The 10,252-nt window shown below is 45.3% G+C and overlaps 1 protein-coding gene across 1 annotated transcript in view; it reads left to right on the top strand.

Moving 5' to 3' along the window:
• Nucleotides 1-10,252, top strand: part of FGF14 (fibroblast growth factor 14) — a 618,457-nt gene that overhangs the window by 2,135 nt on the left and 606,070 nt on the right. The gene's annotated exons all lie outside the window — the stretch shown is intronic.

Raw genomic sequence — 10,252 nt, 5'->3', positions numbered from 1 at the left:
CTCCTGCGGGCGGAGGACACCTGGGCAGTTGCCCCAGCTGGGACGTTTGGGTGGCTGTGGAGGCTCTGGGGGAAGTCTCTGGCGGCCCGCGGGCGCCGTGCTGCAGTGGGCTCTGTGCCTCTGCCCTGGAATTCTCATCCCTGTGCTGTGGCTCTGCCCCTTACTCACCGGCCCCTTCTGTGGCGTCCTCCCCCTCCTTCCCCCTCCTCCCGCTCCCTCAGTCCCCTGTCCTTTTACCCTTCTCTCTCCCAACTCCTCAGCGTTTAGCAACTCTGAGCTGACACCACCATACTGAGCATTGCCCAAGGAGAAAGCCGTGTTGTCACCTTACCACCCGCATTTCTAATTCAGCTGTGAAGTGTACCCCAAGCCCGCGTCCGGCCCAACACTCGCTGATGTTTCGGTGATGCCTAGAGCCGCAGCACTACTGTATCACAAGTTAATGTGAAGACCTTTTTTGCGAGACTTACCCAAGTGGGACAAGTCAAGGGCTGCCGTTGGGAGAGAGGGATTGTTCCTTCACGCAGTGAAAATAGTTGGTTTTGAAGGCTTTTCCTGTCCTGTGAAAAGATTTAGCCCCCTTTTGAGAAAGGAATACTGTAAAAGCATTTTTTTTTTTTTTTTTGGATTCGGCCATTAGTCTAGGGACCATAAAGTCACTCCCTCCATAGTACTGGAGGGTGGACTGGGGACACTAAGTTTCCTTACTGGCCTTTATAATTTTTTTTTGTAAACAATTTTACTGGAAACACTAATTCCCCTCCCCCCACACACGATTCAAGATATTTTTATTACACCTCCCCCACCCCACCCACTTTCCTCTCTCTGAATAAAGAAGATTTTTTTTTTCTTTCCAAGACATTTTGGAAGGTGTCAAATGACACATTATTTTTAGAGTAATTTATTTTGCAGCTTATGAATGCTAAAGTACTTGGGTGTGAATTGATAGGTTAATTCAAAGAGTGTCTAACGACATCACCAACTATTCTGATAGGATAGTGTAGTCTTACATTGCTAGAAGTTAGAGTTCCAACCTGGGAACTGGAGCATTTTGTAAGCTGTTTTAAAAATGTGACATTAATGTGTCACACTATCTCATTTTCTAAAAGTTTTGCTTTTTGAACTTGACTCAAATCCATGCTTAACCATTCCCTTTCAGGATTGTAACGTAACTGGTAGATTCCATTCTCCTTCTGCTATTAACATGAAGCCTAAAATCGTTTGCAGGTTTTCGATCCCAAGATAGCAGTATAACCAAGAAGTTAATTGGGTAATTAAAATAAAACAAAGACTAACATCCTCTTAACTGTTAAAACCAAAGAGAACAGATTGACTACTACCTATTATGTTATCTTAAATCTAAAATAAGGACAATTAACGGGTTTCAAACTAAGAAGTTTGGCAGAATCCCTCCAAGTACCAGTGCTAGGATCAGGAATTCAGTGTGAAGACTGTGTAGATTAATAATTCTTCCCAACTTTTGCAAATTATAGAACAAATTATGATTATTCCCAATTTTTAAATTGTCAAGAAGTATAGGTAGTTTGGTCAAGGCTCGTTGGAGGACTTTTAAAACTCTGCTATATACTCATGTTGATGTGAAAATAGAGTCATGCACTTAAGGACAAAGTTATTTATCTATCCCAAAGCTATTAGCTTTTAAATAAGAGGTGTTAATTTTTTTATAAATTTTTTTTCAACGTTTATTTATTTTTGGGACAGAGAGAGACAGAGCATGAACGGGGGAGGGGCAGAGAGAGAGGGAGACACAGAATCGGAAACAGGCTCCAGGCTCTGAGCCATCAGCCCAGAGCCTGACGCGGGGCTCGAACTCACGGACCGCGAGATCGTGACCTGGCTGAAGTCGATGCTTAACCGACTGCGCCACCCAGGCGCCCCAAGAGGTGTTAATTTAAAAGGCTTTCTGTAGTTGCTTTTATGTAAGATTTAACTGGAAAAGAACATGAAGATTATACTTACACAATATATGCTTGTTAAAATAAATTGTAATAGGTTGGAAATCCTGCATATAATGTAAATCTACCGTCTTCATAGAAACGTCCAGTGTCTCACAATACAACTATTAACAGAGAGCACACACACACACATGCACACTCACGCTTAAATGTCCTACTGTCCCCTATTCTCCTAGTTGAGCAATGGCTGTATGTTTAGAATAAATGTTACCTGCTTCAACTTTCACTGTGAGTCATGCAAGGTGATTGTGTTTTAGGCAAATCATTAAATAGGGAATACTAAGTCCAAGGCACTTAGCCTGGAGGAGGGCTTGGTATGTTTCGTTAAGCCAGCAATGATAGATTGGACTGACCAATGTGTATCACAGGCCAGTTGGGTACTAATCTAGGTCGCTAGACTTTGAGTGACAGCTGCTAAGGATAGTGGTTGGAAAAAAAAAATCCACAACAAAGGTAAATACTAAGGTCATGTCATGGATATCTCTTCAAGACACATAATGTACAACAAGCAAAGGAAGCCCAGACCCTTAAGTAGATACACTTATTGAACCACACTCATGAGATGCCCAAACTTCCATGGCTTGATAGGGTTTTTGGAAAGCATAGAATTTAAGATAAGTTGTAATCAAAGATAATTTTATTAAGTACCAGTGACAGTGGCAAGGAGGGTATGAAGCAGATGTCCTGGACCTAGTTCCGCAGAGCACATTTAGATCTCACAAACTTATGACCCCGAGCATCTCCTTTCCTGAACGCAGTCTTTCTCTCTGCCAGGTAACTTGGAGATCATACAAGCAAGGCTTGGTAGAACTCATTGTCACTTGCTATTTCCTACTTGTTCTGGTGTCTTTCAGCTCTGCTTTTGCCTTTCACTAAAGCTGTTTTAGGTGCCAAAAACATCTGGTACGCCTCTGTTACTCATTTAAATATATGTTATTCTTTTAAAACGACTTGCTTTACATGTAGGGCTGTCATGGCATTTAGAAGTGGGAAAATAGGGAGAGACGGGTGAAAAAAGAAAGTAAGCATTTTTTTACTCCTTCCCCTTCTCAGCCTGCCGACTCATCCTGGGTGCCTGTAGAGCTGGGTGAGCCACAAATTGGCCATAACCTCTGCATTTCTAAACACTGAGCATGTACCAGATGGAGACATCAAATTCAGACTGCATGGCTGCAACACCAAACAGGTGTGAGGCCCTTCTCTTTCTGACATGCTTGCCTTTAGAGTGGGATTCCGTGTAATCGGAGTTGGCCTTGGACTCCATCCAAGAAGCTTTAGTTACTGAAGTAGCAAAATGAGTTTGCAGAGCAGGGGCACTTCAGGAACCAAAGGACAGTATTTTAGACTGGCTTCCAAGTATTGACTTTCTGGGAGAGTGGATTTTTCTTTTTTGAAATGAAATCCAAGTTAACAAGTGTGAAATCCGATGCATGATAATCTAAACTCGGTTTTAACCACAAGGATGACGGGGTGTACTCCTATCCAGCCTAGTCTCATCTTCCACAGCATCTAAAACTGAGAATATTTTTTCAAACGATGCATTGCTTTCAGAAGGTGCCAAAGGTAATTCTAGACTGTATTTAACATTTCCCACGTGAAACCATTTCTTTAACGTTCAAACCCAGTCTTCCATGTTTTAGCAACACAAACACTGGGGACTTCTCTGGTTTTTTAAAATACATATGGCAACAAGGACAACAATCAAAATTTTCGCTTCTTTGTACATTTTGGCATCATAACTCAGTCAATTGACTCATAATCTTCCTATAAATACCATGTAGATGTCTCAAAATGGAAGTATTTATTCAAAATAGTTTTTTATGCCTTAAGGCGAGACAGTTGGGATTTAACAGTATATTTGAAGCTCCTCTATTTTTTCCCCCTCTATTAAGTTTTAAACCAGACATTACATCGTGGTGTCTATATTTGTAATAAAACCTTTGAGTGTAGCCTTAGGATCATCTCCAGGAGGGACTGTGGGTCAGGGAAATACAACGGACACTTCTTCCTGCCCAGTGCCATAGTCTGTGTTGTTTAGGGTTTCATTTTGTGTACCACATTCCATATTTCCTTATAAGACTTGAACCTGAGCACTGAAGGGTAGAGAATTTTCTGAGGGAGACTTCTGAGTTCCTCCATATTCCTCTAGAGATGCACTAATGTCTTTGCTCTTCTGCTCTTTAAGGACCAAGTATTTCCTGATGTTTTCCCCTGTGTATTTCTCTAGTTGCTACAAACTGACTTTCTGCTTTGTTCAGAATGAAAAAGGCAGGGTGACAAAAGGAAGGGAGGTTCAGAGAAGGAATAAACATGAAGGCAAAGGGAGGCATGATGCAGACATGTTTTGCAGGGAAACTGAGGTTTTTGTTTATTTAACCTACTAACACTATCTAAGAAAGTCACCCAACAATTGTTGGGCACTGTTGCCTTAATTATTGTTCCCTGACATAAACTCTACTTATGATACGGAGCAGGTTTTCAATGCATTTTTAGTCAATGAATTAATAGTGAAAACAGGATTCTCTGAGAAAGTTAACTGTGGGAATGTAACAGCGGGTATCATAAATTAGCTTGGTTAAGGTCACTTAATGCTTACTCCTTCCCAACAGTGCCAACCAACAATTTGGTTTCTTAATGATAAAACAAAGAGAAGAAAAGTCCTTAGTGGACTTCTCAGCGCTTCATCCCGCCATGATAAAGCATCCTGAAACACCACTTGCAAACATTCCCTAGGCCCACATTTTATAATACCCTCTTCCTAAATCTCAAAACTTGAGGCCTTACTCAAGGATACAAGCTCACGGAACCAATCACAGTCTCCCCATCTGGCACTCTCAGCCTTTAAATAGCGAATGGTAGGGTGCCATCAGGTGCCCTCTGCAAGAGCCCCGTTCATTTTCTTTTCTAATCTTAAATTTGCCTCTCTTTAAAAAGGAAGACGTTCCGCAAAAACAGCTCAATGAATTGTTCCTGTTTTCTTTATCGAACCTCTTTATCTGAAGGTGGTAACTGGGACCCTCCCTGGTGGCATATTTTTGCTCTTGAGGGGCAGCACCTAAACAGCCTCTAGTTCAGTTGCTTGGAAAGGAGGTGCCCCCCTCCCTTAATATTTTGTTCTTTCCAGTTTTAAAGCAGTCATCTTCAAACTCGCTAGCTCCCTGCACATCCCACAACCACGCTGATCCAGGTAGCTTCTCCTTTCTGGAGCTACTGTCAAGGCGGAGGGCGCTGGGCCACTGGCCGCGGGCTGGCAGGCGCTAAGTGTGTCAGGGACGAGGTCTGGCCGGCCGCACGGGCGGGGGCAGAGCCCCTGCTTTCCGGAGCGGCGTGTCACTGTTCCCTGCAAGCCGGGGCCGGCCACTCTGCGGCTCCGATCCGCTTCCAGGAGTCGGGCCCCTCGGTGACCTGGCCGAAGTCGGGTTGTGAGTCTGCCTAATTGAGTCCGAAGAGACGGGGCACGCGGGCCAGGCACGGTCCTCCTCCGGGTGTGATCCGCGGCCCGAGGCTCCGGGACCGGCCACCGCGCGCTCCCTTCCTAGGAGCGCCCGGCGCGCCGCAGCGCAATGCGGCGGAAGCGGCCCGCCCGAGCCGCCGTAGCGCGGGAAGCTTTCGTTGTCACAGAGATGACCTCTGACCCTGGGGGCGCCTCTGGGGAACTCGTGCATCTGTTGCTATGGAAACCAGGGCGGCCTGTGGCGGGTGCTCGCGCGACCCGGAATGGGGGCAGGGCCAGGCCCCTGAGGCGGCAGGTTTGCGGGCCAGTCTGCCGGCGTCCGCGCAGCGGCGCCTCGGAGCGCCGGCCCAAGGGCCGCGAAGGAGTGAGTTCTGCGCCCACAGGTGGCCGCCTGCACTCGCGGTCCCCTCAACGCGCTGCCGGGCCCAGAGGCAAAGGGACTGGGCTCGCACCCTGGCTCAGGACGAGGAGCAGATGAGCGGAGCCGGGCTCTCAGCTTCCGCACTAGCTACTGGAAGGACCCGGGCTGGCTCCTGAAGTTCCCTCAGCTGCAATATGAGAATGATCTCAGGTCAGCTCTCCGGTTCTAGGATTCCGTAATCCTCCACCCGACCCGGGCTCCAAGTGAACTCTCCCCTCTCCCCTGTGTCTCTCCGGGACTCTGTTGAGTATATTTAAATTGCATTCTAAAATCGGAGACTGTCAGAGAGGGAGGGGCCCCGTCTGGATCCTCAGTGACCCGCCCCTCTTAGAGGTGTGGCGACTCCTTCCCAGTGCAGGAAGAGACTGTGCCCAGAGCCGGGTTTGAATTGTAGAGGCACCACCGCTCTGAGCCTTGGAAGGAGAAACACGTCGTATTTGACCGGTGACACCACCAAGAGCTCTTCATGCATTGCACAGAGTTGTGTGGTTGGTGCTGGAACAGATAGATGGCCTTCCATTATAACCATTATATTCTCCAGATGCCTTTCCTGCAGTCTCTAAACGTTTTGGAGGAGGGAGGAGGCTCTCTCTATTGGCTTCTATTATCTTTGGGCTATTGGGGGAGAATCACAGGTGACAGGCATTTTGAATTAAAAAAAAAAAAAGAAAAAACTTCACTGTAAATTTAGAAATCGAAAAAGATGATTTCCCGGGTACAGTAATGCAAAACTTGCTAGATTATAAAAGAACGGCTGGATCCAAATTGATGGAATAAGTTAAGGTTACTTGTTCAGACGGCTTGACACGTTTTAAAGATTTTTCATTGGCCTAGTTTCCAGATAGCCTCCCATCCCTTTCTATCTTTTCTTCCTTCTTTCTGATAAGAATTACCTCCCTGAAGTTAGCTTTTCAAAGAGGTGGCCTTCAGGTCCCAGAGAAGAGTGGGTAGAACATTTACATTGCAAAGGCACAAGGAAAGAATGCCAACTCCTCCAACAAGGACATGTTTCCTAAATCCAAAAAAATTTTTTTAATGTTTATTTATTTTTGAGAGAGACAGAGACAGAGTGTGAGTGGGGGAGGGGAAGAGAGGGAGACACAGAATCTGAAACAGGGTCCAGGCTCCACGCTGTCAGCACAGAGCCTGACATGGGGCTTGAAATCACGGACTGTGAGATCATGACCTGAGCTGAAGTCGGTCACCCAACCGACTGAACCACCCAAGTGCCCCCAAACCAAAATTTCACAATACCTACAAACTTTAATAGATTAGCCAGGGCAGGGGGGTGGGGGAGAGTTGGGGATTGATTAAAAATGATAGATGGGTCTTGAATTGCTTCTAGAGCTGCAATTCTGTTCTTGTAAAGACTGAATTTACAAGATAAGGACAGTTCTTTGTAATTCCTCAAACAATTGGTATTGCAACCTGTATGATCTCAAAGGGCTGACCACCCATCCAACTATATATCTTCTCTTTGCTTCTTCAGGTCAGGGAGAAGCTCTTCAACTAAGGTGGAAATCAAAAGATTCCTGTGTTCTAGATTTAGAGCTATTTGTCTTTGGAATGTTTTTATTTCCTTTTGGGTACATAGTTTCATTTGACTTAGGACAGAAGGCCTAAAAAATTTCCTATGAGGTTCTGAATATCAGCCTCCAATATCGGCAAAGCTCTAACCATAGAACTAGTTAAAAAAAAAAATCATCCTTTTAAATATCTTGTTAGGTTTAGGCCAGGACAAGCAGTAAATATTTCTGGCAGTATTGAACAATCTATTGAACGCAAGAGGCATTCCCAAAGAAGGTGCAAAAGATACCTCTCTCCCAAGATCCAGAGCCACTCCCAAAGATAGCTGAAACAAAGACCCACTTCCCTTGAAAGCTGGCAATAATCTGTAGGGCACTAGCCACAAATGTAATGCAACTTCTATTTCTGTCTGGCTATCTTTTGAGGGCCCCCAACCTGATGGTTGCCAAGCCCAGTTCTCAGAACACAAAATGAGATAAGTAAGAAGGCAATAGTTGTCCTTGGGAGAGAAAGGATCAATAACCAATGCATCTTGAAAAGGAAGAGATAACATGAAATTTTACCTTCCTCTCTTGACCAGGCACTACAGACAGAGATCCAGGAGAGCTGATTCTGGTAAGAATTTCCACCCTTTGCTGGCTTCTCTCAGGTTTCCCTGATCAGTTTTCTCCAAGTCTCCAGAGTGAGTGGGGTTTAAAGTAGAGAGTGAAGTTGGGCATCTACCAGAATTTGGCAAAGTTTTTAAAATTAATTTTATTTTAGTCTCCCCTTGGTTGTTTAAGGGAATACTGGTGGAGATTTACTGGAGAATCCCTTGGAGTCCCATCAACCCTGAGAGGGGCCCATGTGGCGACCCTCCTTTGGGGGTAGATATGAGGGCCTCTGGACATAGGCCATTAATTTGGAAGGTTTTTGTTTACGGTCTTGCAGTGTGTTTAGAGTGGAAAGGCAGTGCAGACAGAGGATTAGTAGACTGAGTACTGAGGTAAAGGAGGGTAGAAGGGAGTAGTAGGAGGCATTTTTTTCTTCTTTTTTTAATGTTTATTTATTTTTGAGAGAAGAGAGACAGAGAGAATCCAAAGCAGGCTCCAGGCTCTGAGCTGTCAGCACAGAGCCTGCTGTGGGGCTTGAATCACGAACTGTGAGATCATGACCGGAGCTGAAATTGGATGCTTAACCACTGAGCCACCCAGGCACCCCTAGATCTGTTATTTCTTTGTAGTGGTGGATAGTCTAATGGCTTTTAATGGTCCAACTTGTGCCTACTTAGATTTTGATGTGCCATTCATCAGAAAAGTCTGAATTTCTTGTGTTAATTTATTTCCCCAACCTTCCTAGCACTTTGTGCTGTGGACTTGCCTTGAATTTTGTGAGTCCTGCACCCCCAATGGCTGCCAACTTGCTTTCCTTAGATTGAAGGGTAACCATTATTTTCCCTTGAAATAAGCCATCATAATTCAGCCAGACTTACTGTTTCTGACTGCCTGTGTGCACTGTTCTTGAGACTTGAAAGCCCCCCACCCCCCACAACGTGCTTAATCATAGATGAGTTTGGCCACAAACCTAAATATGTGGCCTACTAAGTCTCACCATGAAAATCTGGAGTCTCTCACACCCCAGTTTTCCACCTTGTGAAGAAAAACCCCTGGAGTCTCACACCCCCAGTTTTCCACCTGGAAGGATTAAGATGAACAAACTTGAGGAGTTCAGAATGCAAAATAAGCAGAGCTTGATCAGAGAAGCTTACCAGAGCAGCTGGAGAGGCAGCAAATAAAATGGCTCTGTGGGTACAATCACCTGCTTCCAGAAGCCATCCCCAGAATCTTTAGCAGCTGTCTTCAGGACCCATCTCATTGCCAAGCTGTCAATTTACAAAACTGAAACAATTTAGTAATCAGTTTGTTGTCCTTTCTTCAAGGGAGAACAATCCTCGACTGGGGGAGTACAGTGCCTCACAAGTAGTTGGATCATTCTTCCCAAGGGATTTTGGGCAAGTGTGAGTTTTAAAAGGCATTGGAAGAGGCAACGAGGAAACAAGCATGATTGACTGGGAGGTTAGGGATTCCCTTACATGGCTAGGAGGTCCCATTTTCTAAGGTAAAGTAAGCTAGCTAAAGCCCAGGTGGAGGATTGTGATTAGTGAATGTTCGATTTCCTTGACAGGTGTTTCCCATTACGTGCAGGATGCCTTCAGTTTTGGATTTGTGATGTGGACCAGGTGGCTGGGCCTGCCTCCGTTTTGTGGGTCCTGATATACAAATAAACTTTATCAGTAGTCAGGAACAGATCATGTGTTATGTGACATGGTCAGATTTATTCTTTAGGCAATTGCTATGGTGACAGCGTGGAAAATGGCTTTGAGTGGGGCAAGACTGAAGGTAGAAAGGCCACAAAGGAAGCAACTGAAGTAGAAGTGGTAAGGTCCAAAATAACGCAGTGACAGGGGCTGGAGAGAAAGGGCAGTCTGTCAACTTCAGTGGCCAGTGTGAACTGGGGAAGGCAGGAGAGGGAGGAGTCTAGAATGTTTTTTTTTTTTTTTTTTTAATTTTTTTTAAGTTTATTTATTTTTGAGACAGAGAGAGACAGAGCATGAACGGGGGAGGGTCAGAGAGAGAGGGAGACGCAGAATCGGAAGCAGGCTCCAGGCTCCGAGCCATCAGCCCAGAGCCCGACGCGGGGCTCGAACTCACGGACCGCGAGATCGTGACCTGAGCTGAAGTCGGACGCTCAACCGACTGAGCCACCCAGGCGCCCCGTAGAATGTTTTGACCACAGGTTTTTGATTTGGACAACGCCTGTGGATCCGGATCCACTGACCATTGGCCAAATAGAATGCTTCCCATCTCCTTGAAACATGGGGTAAAAACTTGGCTC

The sequence above is a fragment of the Lynx canadensis genome, chromosome A1 (assembly GCF_007474595.2).
Source record: "Lynx canadensis isolate LIC74 chromosome A1, mLynCan4.pri.v2, whole genome shotgun sequence".
Classification (NCBI taxonomy): Eukaryota; Metazoa; Chordata; class Mammalia; order Carnivora; family Felidae; genus Lynx; species Lynx canadensis.
Note: the sequence above shows the minus strand (reverse complement) of the source record. Positions and strands in the feature narration are given on the sequence as shown.